This window comes from Alligator mississippiensis, chromosome 5 (assembly GCF_030867095.1).
Source record: "Alligator mississippiensis isolate rAllMis1 chromosome 5, rAllMis1, whole genome shotgun sequence".
Taxonomy (NCBI): domain Eukaryota; kingdom Metazoa; phylum Chordata; order Crocodylia; family Alligatoridae; genus Alligator; species Alligator mississippiensis.
The window spans coordinates 206,565,031-206,574,751 of NC_081828.1; the positions used below are offsets into that span (position 1 = coordinate 206,565,031).

General features: G+C 41.4%; 1 non-coding gene across 1 annotated transcript; it reads left to right on the forward strand.

Annotated features, from left to right (window-relative positions):
- Window positions 1-689: 689 nt before the first annotated feature.
- TRNAR-UCU (transfer RNA arginine (anticodon UCU)) lies at window positions 690-774 on the forward strand. The gene is given in 2 exon segments: window positions 690-726; window positions 739-774. It is a non-coding gene; the product is annotated as a tRNA-Arg (tRNA).
- Window positions 775-9,721: the final 8,947 nt, after the last annotated feature.

A 9,721-nucleotide genomic window follows, 5' to 3' on the forward strand; every position in this document is an offset into this window, starting at 1 on the left:
GCGCCAGTAAGAAACTTCACAGAAGGACAAGTAAAAGCGGTGGCAGGTAAACAACAAAAATAGGAACATACTGACCTAGCATGGATGGTTGTAAGACATATCTTGCTGGTGAGTGAGGTGCAACAAAGATGGGGCTTGACAAGCCCATTAAGGTGCCCAAGGGAGAGGTGTGGGGAAGAAGAAACTGTGGGACATGTTTTTTGGGAGTGTACACATGCAAAAGGGGGTATAGGAAAAGGACACTTTCTGAGTGCACCAAAATAAACCTGGCATTAGCGCAGGAGATGGTACTATGTGGACTTATACCAAAGAGAACAGAGGAAATGTTATTAAGAACTTGATTAGCATGTGTTAAAACTAATTTATGAAAAATTAGAAACATCTGGGCATTTAAGAGGTTGGCTTTCACTAAAAGAGAGTTCCTGAAGTTGGAACTACATGAACTGAAATACTACATTGTAGGACTGTGCAAAGCTTCAGTTCCTGATTCGATTCAGTGGAGATTTAGCCCAGTTCAGTGGCTGAATCTCTGAATCAAAACAGAGGACCCTTTAACCTCTCTGAATCAAATCAGAATCCTCCGAACCGATTTGGAGAGATTTGGAAAGATTCAGAGATTCAGATATAGGCACAGCTTTAAATGTTTTTTCTACATACCTCTAGGTAGCAGGTGGATTTAGCTCATAGGTGGCTCTGTGGTGCAATGGATAGCATGTTGGACTTCTAGAAAGTGAAGGGATTCAAAGGTTCTGGGTTCAAGTCCCAGCAGAGTCATGCTTTTCTCTTGCTGGGATCACTTGATCCCAGCTGACTTCCTACCTATGGTATGGGCGTTGGACCCGATGATCTCATGAGGTTCCTTCCAGCCCCTAATGTCTGTGAAATCTATGGATGCTGGGGCTCATGGAGTGAAGCACTTCTGGTCCACTTCCAGGTTCACCGCCAAGCACGTGGAGGGCCCCCCCGCACTCCTGTGGGATGCTCTATATGCCCCAGCATCACAGCATTCACAAGCTGCGCTGGTACTTCGAGGTATGTAGAAAAAACATTTAAATCTGTGTCTATGTCCGAATTGCTGATTCTCCAAATCACCATTGAATCTACAGATTCAGATTTGGCCGAATCGAATCAGGGGCAGTGGTCCGAATCCACGAATCTAATCACTGTCCCTGATTTGGGCTAAATCCGAATCAAATAGGGCCCGCTTCGCACACCCCTACTACATTGATCAGGACAAGGAGATGTAATTCTTAAACATTTTCACCGTCTGTGTCCCTTCCTGTTAGCAAAGGAAAAAAGATCTGGTGTAGTTCAGGGTGAGTTTATGGATGTCAAAAAGAAAGAACAGTGTTGAATAGAAAATATTTGAGTGGACAGAGAAGCTTTTCTTTGAACATCAGTATTTCATCTATCATAATACTAGGCTGTTTCAGTGTATGTTATAAGGCATGAAATGCATTCAGGCCTCTTGCTACATGTTTTGTCAATATGCAATATGCAGCTTCTAGTATTTGTGATTGGAGAAGGAGATTTTCAAGACACAAAAGATGTATAGATTCCTAACTCCCATTTAATGCCAAAGGGACCTGAGCGTCTAACTCCAATTTGTGCATTTGAAAATCTCCCCCTTTGGGGAAAAAGTAACTGATTGAATTTACTCAAAGTTCAACACCCAATATCTTTCAGTATTCTAGCACTTCCTGATTGAGCAAATATCATCCCTTTTTTCTTTGTCTGTCCCCACACCTGTAATCTATTTATCCTAATGGCACTGGGAGGGGAAACTTAACAACTTAAGCTCTGTTCTCTACAGGTAATGTTAAAATAGGTTGTCTTAGATAAGAACTACTTTTTAAAAACATTAGCAATTTTTTTTGAGATCTGGCCATGTCCGATAGATTGTCAGAGGTTCCAAGCTGTTTGCTCATTAGGCAATTCATCCTGTCATAATCACGTCCACTCAAGTTTGTAGAAAAGTTGAAATGGATTAAAAGAAACAGTTGAAACCCTCAAGCTTTTAGAAAGATCAAGAGTAGAAATCAACAGCATGTGAATGGTTTCTTGCTGTGTCTGAATGGATTGGTATTGAATATGGGGGTCCTGGAACAAAACTGGTCATTATATCATTGTGATTCCAGAGATTACAGCTATCATTCTACTGCATGTCCTTGGGAAAGTCCATACTGAAAAGGCTGCACTGTGCTGAGATGCCTGAAAAATGTTTTGGGTTGTGGCTGGCAACAAACATCTATTCATTAAAATCTTAGAACTGCAAACCAGCCTTTAATCTTGCACTGGATCTATAAAAAAAGACTGAGAGTGACTATAAATGTGACTATAAATGTGTCCCTTGAAACAAATTATGGAAGACATTATAGGAAGACTGGTTTCGAGCCAGCTTTTCCATCTTAATGAATTCATTTCATTTCAAGGAAGCGTGAAAAATGCATTGAGACTACTGGTAAGTGTCTTTATACTGCTGTGGTGAGATTGCATAAGAGGTCCATACTATGGTATTCTTATTTTTCCATTCTTGGAGAGAAGCTGGAAAGGAATCTGAAATGAAAATGCCGCACTCCAAATAATGTTCATGGTGAGAACAGACCTAATTGAAGACTGGAACTTCTGCTCAACCCATCATTTAAGATAACAGGAACCATTTTCCAACTTCCATTACAGTAAGAGCTCATTATCTCATTCATTCACAGGAGTAACACTTTAATATGCTCATATAAGCTTCAGCTGTATCTAAGGAGGAACAGAGTACAATGCTGGTCAAGGAACACATTTCACCAGATACCTTTACAGTACTTTGTATTTATAGCATCTCTTCCAATAAATGACCTTTAATACTTAATAGCTACAGATTAATTACAGCATTGTGGAGTTCATAATCGTTTTCAGTGTCTCCATTACGAAGGGAATTGGGACACTGATCTGTATTTAGCTATGTGCTCTTGATGGGAGGAGCTCTCCATATCCTGGGTCTCAGTCCTGCTTGCATATGCCTCAAGCCAACCATTCTGCCCAAGACATGAGGAGGGTCAGAGGAAGCTGAGGGAACTGTAGTGTAAGCCATGTGGAAGGAATCTGCAGAAGAGGATAGATGGGAGAAGAAAGTAGTGTGGACTTCAGACCTGAAATGCCATGAGGACCTGGGGAAGTGGGAAAGAAATGGCAGAAAGATGCCAAGTGTACAAAATACAGAGAGAATGGAAAATGGTTCAAGAGCCAAGGAAAGAATGAATATGGGAGATAAATGAAAGGTACTAAAAAGAAGAGAAATGAAAAATGAATCAAGATTTATTTTAAAGGTTAGAAACCGTTCATTTGTGTGACTTGGCTGATGGCTGTATTAACATATCCTAGTATTCAGCATTTGACTGATTATTACAGTGAGATACTAGAACAAACTTACATAGCATATATAGTTAAGAGCTATTAGACAAACTGTACATATTGTGCTAAACATCATCAGATTAATTATTCTGGTTAATGTAGCATAGTGCTTTGAAGCTTTACAGTGCTATATAAATGCTAAGTATTATCATCTAAAAAACTATACATACTAGAATAGGTGTCTTCACACATAGCAAAAATTCACTACCATTTTACTTACTGCTTTACAGTTTACGTATCAACCGATTGCATTTTTCCTTAATTAATAAGACTTAGATGGGTACATTAGTCTATTTTATATATATATGGGTGTCAGACGACAGATGTATCTTGCTACGTACTATCCAAACTGGGCTGCCTAAACTGGGGCTGGTTGGACTATCAGTTTTGAAAATCTGACCCACAATGCAGTTTCCCCTTTTGTTGTTTCTCACATTGCAGGTTTAAGTCTATATTGATTCCTTATGTAATTCAACTGAAGTCCAGCGCGGTAATTGAGGAGCGTACTTGTTTCAGGCAGTTCTCATATAGCTAGGATGACTGTGGCTTTTCTTCTTCCTCTTCCTCTTCTCGTGCCCTTGTCATAAACTAGATGCTCTTCTAGAATCATGCACAAGCAATGGCTCTTTCCATTGCTGAAGCAAGGTCCTCCTTCATACAAATCTTACCAAGGAGTCAGCAAATGAGCCTGTGCTCCATAGTCTGCTCTTCTCTGCACTCACATGTATTTATCAGGAGAAGAAATGACTGAGGTGAGGTGGTTTTGGGACAGTTGTGAACGGGCAGAGAGGATGGGCCAGAAACAATGTGGTGACTGTAGTAATTACTAGTTAATGATGCTGAAGCATAAATAGGATCAGGGAAGGATAGTTCTATCTCAAAGTTATTTATTGTGGGGGCACATAATCAAACCAGTGATTGCAAGTGCAGTAAACATAGCATACTCCACCCCGCACTGTATTAACAGCAAATATTTGCCATAATTTAAAAGAAAAATAAAACAGTGGGCCAAATTCTTCTACTGAAGTTAGTTGGAGTTTCACCAATTTCAGTGGAAGCACAAAGGGATGAGCAAGTGTCCAAACTTTTAATCCACTGCTGGATATGGCAATGGTGTAGATATGGGATTAAGCAGCAGAGACCTTAGTGGCTACTATGAAAGACAGTTCATTTCGGTTACAGGGATGTCATTTTTAGGCACTTGAAAATACTTATTAGCATCAGAACTAAAATGGGGTGAGGAGGTCTTAGAAAGTAGGAAAGGGAATTCAGGAGGATATGCAGGCTGGTCTCTGAAGTGCACGACAGGTGAAGAGATGCAGGTCTTTCCTTGTCATGTGATTTCCAACTTTTAGATGTTTCTGGTCTATCTACCTTGTCGTGTGATTTCCATCTCCTTGATGTTTCTGTTCTATCTACCTTTTGTGAGGACCCATAAGGCTGAAATATATCCCACGTACATCATAAAGACTTTTTATCATCTTTCATGTACAGGTAGAGTATCCTGAGAGAGAACATTTTGCATCTGAAAGCTTTTCTGACATCTCTCCCAGGCATACAGTTGATCCAATAAAATATATTGCCAGATACCCCTTGCTTCCTGCATATTTCTTGGACCAGCCTGGGAACAACAGCACTCCAGCCTTACTACATGTGTAGGTAGACAAGATTGCCTTATGTCCTTAAACACAGTGGAGCACTTGGATACCCACACGTGGTTATAGAACATATAAGCATATATCTGACAACATTCAACCAAAAGACTTAAATGTTGACAAGCTTTATGGTTTCTTCAGCTTTGTGTTATTGCAGATTGGAAAAACTGTAACAGCCCCCAGTAAATTAAGATACAAAGGGTATTGTTGAATTCAAAATTAAGCTTAATAATAAACTCAAGCATCCCTTGAGTTTGTTTCATTATTGAATTCTATTTATATCAATCTTTTTCTGTTTTTTATAAGTTATCAAAATCTGTGTATTACTAACCAACTCAGTAGCTTATTAGATACTTGATGTCTCCTGGGCATTCAGGTAGAAGCCGGAGAGGAAAAGTCAGAGTCTGCAGTATGGACTCTGCCACCGTTGTCTATGACTCTGTCACCTACATGATGGCTTACGTTATCATTATAGTAAACTATAAAGACCCTTTGGCAGGTTCAGTTGAGTACCTGAAAGGCCATTAAGAGGTGAATGGGTCCTTCTCCTCAGCTGTTGTGGATTAAAAGGGCCTTTTGACTAGAGGCAGTCAAAATGTGCATATTACCCCAAGCTCCACCTGCTCCACTGGGTAATTCTTCAGTTCTGGGCACACTTTATGTTTTTATGTTCCCCATAAAGCCATTCATGATTGGGAATTCAGTTATCAAATAATTTGCCTCCACATGGTCCTCCAGGATAGCTTAGCTTTCTAAGTCTGACAGCAGAGCATTCTTGCTTTGTCCATGACTTGGCAAATTTCAGAACACGCTGCAAAGCGCTTTAGTTCAATCTGGCATTTTTCTTTGTCACTATGTTATTCTATTTCTATTTTGCTTTTGGTTTCTTTTTGGAGGGAGGTTGGTATATTTGGGTAAACTGAGTATCTTTGACCTGGTGAGTTTTTCTAAGGGCAGGATACTGTCTGAATTTTAAGGGTAGAATGGTTGGTATAATGATAGTTGTTATGGGCTCTGTTTTAGAAATACGTAAGCATGTATGTGGAAGGAAAAAACAAACATTTGTAGTTGGTACAGGGACTATTACACCTTCACCTGAAAACCAGATATTAAGAAGTACTGTCAGCTGTAAATGTTCAAAAATCAGAGCGGAATCCCCTAAAATCATGAAATTGACTTAAAATTAATAAATATAGAATTCTTTTTCTTTGCTTTACATTTTTTGAACCATTCGGTCACACTTCATTTATACTTTCAAACTACTATGTAATCAATAGAAATAGAAACTTATTTTTCAGGGTTTGTTTTTTTTAAGAATTAAATTCTATCTTTTGTTATATGGCTCCAGGAGATGGACTTTAAGTAAAATTCCAAATATCACAATATTTATAATTAAGTCAGGAGGCCAAACAACACTAATTTAGACTAGGAGTAGGAATCAGAAGGGCAACAGAGCTAACTGATTATTTTGTTTAAATGTAATGAGGCTTTTTAATGACTGCTTTCTGTTGTCTCTTTTTAGTAGTTTTCACCTGTCATTTATTCATTGTGTGCTTGAGCATGACATAAAGTACCACTTCTGCATTAATACCAGAGGCCAGTTGCTAAATTTGCCCTTCCATCAAACATTACATGAAAAGGTAAAAAGAATACCATGATACTGCTCAGTATCCGTGTCACAGCTGAGAAATATAAAAGCATAGATTTCAACTCCATAGTAAGGGTGTGTTGAGATTTGTACTTAAGAAAAAATAAGATTATTTTTTGTTTTATATGATGACAAAAATATATATTCCCATGTTAATGGTACTTACTTTTCTAGTTAAAAATATTTTTATGGCAAATTTACAAGTAGATCTAATACTTACTGAATTAATGTTCATTTTAAAACGGGTCCTTAAAAATTAGCACTAATTATCAGAACATTTACATCTCAAATAAACGTAATAAAAGATAATAGAAACTCCAACCTTTATGCATCATTAAACCTCATTGAAATCTTACATTCAGATGACAGTAGAAGAAATTAAGTAAAAAATAAAGTTATTAATTGTTGTTACAATTATAAACTAAAAGATGGGACAGGACCACAGGTCAGTAGTTCAGGGCACTTTTAGGAGACACCAGAGTGGCATCTGAGGTTTCACGGATTTCATAGACATTTGGGCTGGAAGGGACCCCAGAGGATCATCGAGTCCAGCCCCTGCCCCAGGGGCAGGAAGTAAGCAGGGATCATAGAATCCCAGCAAGATAAGCATCCAAATGTGTCTTGAAGGCGTTCAGAGTAGGTGCTTGAACCACCTCTGGCGGCAGTCTGTTCCAAACCTTGGGGGCTTAGACAGTAAAGAAGTTCTTTCTTATGTTCAGCCTGAAGCAGTTGTGGCGGAGTTTGTGACTGTTTGATCTTGTCATCCCTTGGGGCGCTCTGGTGAACAGACATTCTCCCAAATCCTGATGGACACCCCTGATAAACTTACAGGTGGCCATCAGATCACCCCTGAGCCTGCGCTTTTCCAGGCTGAAGAGTGCCATGGCTCTTAGCCTCTCATCATAAGGTCTGTTTTCCTGACCTCTGATCATGTGCATGGCTCTCCTCTGCACTCTCTCAAGCTTCTCCACATCCTTTTTGAATTGTGCAGCCCAAAACTGGATGCAGCACTCCAGCTGCGGCCTCACCAAAGCTGAGTACAGGGGGAAAATGACATCCTGGGATTTGCTTGAGAAGCATCTATGGATGCAAGCCAGCATTTTGCTCACTTTACTAGCTGCAGCATCACACTGATGGCTCATGTTCATCTTGTGGTCAATCATAACCCCCAAGTCCCTTTCATCTGTAGTGCTAACCAGAGTAGCACTGCTGAACCTATAAGGATGCTGCAGGTTTTTCCTCCCAAGGTGGAGAACCTTGCATTTTTCAGTGTTAAACACCATCAGGTTCTCATCCGCCCATTTCGTGAGCCTGTCAAGATCCGCCTGGATCACCCTCCTGTCCTCAGGTGTAGATGCTTTACCCCAGAGTTTGGTGTCATCGGCAAACTTGGCCAGTCCGCATCTGACTCCAATGCCTACATCATTGATGAAGATGTTGAACAATACAGGTCCAAGGACAGAGCCCTGGGGGACCCCACTGGTCACAGGACACTATGACGATTGACTTCCATCAACCACCACCCTCTGGGCCCGACCATGGACCCAGTTCCCCAAACAGTGGATCATGGTGAGGCTGATGCTGCAGTTAGCCAGTTTTGCCAAGAAGTGATCATGGGATACCAGATCAAAGGCTTTTTTGAAGTCAAGATATACGTCAATCTCTCCCCCCTTGTCCAGGTGATAGGTCACCTGGTCATAAAAGGAAATGAGATTGGTCAAGCAAGACCTACCTGCAACAAACCCATGCTGGGTATCCCTCAGGAGATTGTCTTCAGTTAGTCTGTTAAGAATGGCCTCTTTGATAATCTTTTCCACAACCTTCCCCACAATCGAGGTCAGGCTGATGGGCCTGTAGTTTGCCGGATGTACTTTCCTCCCTTTCTTGAAGATAAGCATGACATTGTCCCTCTTCCAATCTTCAGGCACTTCACCAGAGCACCAGGAGCTCTCAAAGATCCATGCCATGGGCTGAGCTACAATGCTTGCCAGCTCCTTGAGTACCCTTGGGTATAAACCATCAGGGCCAGATGACTTGAAGGTATCCAGCCTGTCAAGGTGTTCGTTCATGAGGTCAGCTTCGATGGAGGGCAAGGAATCTCCCTCACCTGGGCCTCCCTGACCCACAGTGGGCAGGGGCATCCCATGGGACTGGTGAAAAACTGACACAAAGTACCCATTTAGCAAGTTCACGTTTTCCTGGGCATCGGTTGTCAGTTGCCCCATCTGGTTTAGCAGGGGTCCAATGTTGCCCTTGCTTTTCCTCTGGCTCCCCACACATCTAAAAAAGGACTTTTTATTGTCCTTGATATTTGTAGCTAGCCGGAGTTCCATCGCAGCCTTGGCTTTCCTGGCTTGCTGTCTGCAGGTCCGGACCAGAGCAGAGTATTCCTCCTTGGTGGTGGTTCCAGTCCTCCATCCTTTGTAGGTCTGCCTTTTAAGACGCAGGAGGTCCGCTAGTTCCCTGGAGAGCCAAGGGATCTGCTGTGCCCTTTTGCTGCCTTTCCTCCGAGACGGGATGGACTTTGCTTCTACATCCAGGAGCAACCACTCGTCCTGAACTCCCCTCTGCTTTGGGTTGTGGCCCTTTAAGGCCGCTCTGACAAGCCTCCTTAGCTTTTCAAAGTCAGCTTTCCTGAAGTTGAGGACTTCTGTATTACTGACTGACTTGCCAGCTTTATGGCAGATGGTGAAGGTGATCAGCTCATGGTCACTGTCACCCAGCTTCCCTTTGATCGTTAGGTCACTGATTAGGTCATCCCCAGTTGCCAGTACGAGGTCAAGCAGCACTTTACCTCTCGTCAGCCCGTAGACTTCCTGAGTCAGATAGAAGTCATCCACGCATGAGAGAAAGCTTTGTGACTGCTTGGATTTGGCCAAGCGCTCCTCCCACGAGATGTAATTCAACCAATCATTGTTCTTCCATTATTTCAACTAATTTTTATTCTGCAATTCTATTGTGTGAAATGAGTAAATTGCATGAAGGGACAGTGTATACACACACACACACACACACATAC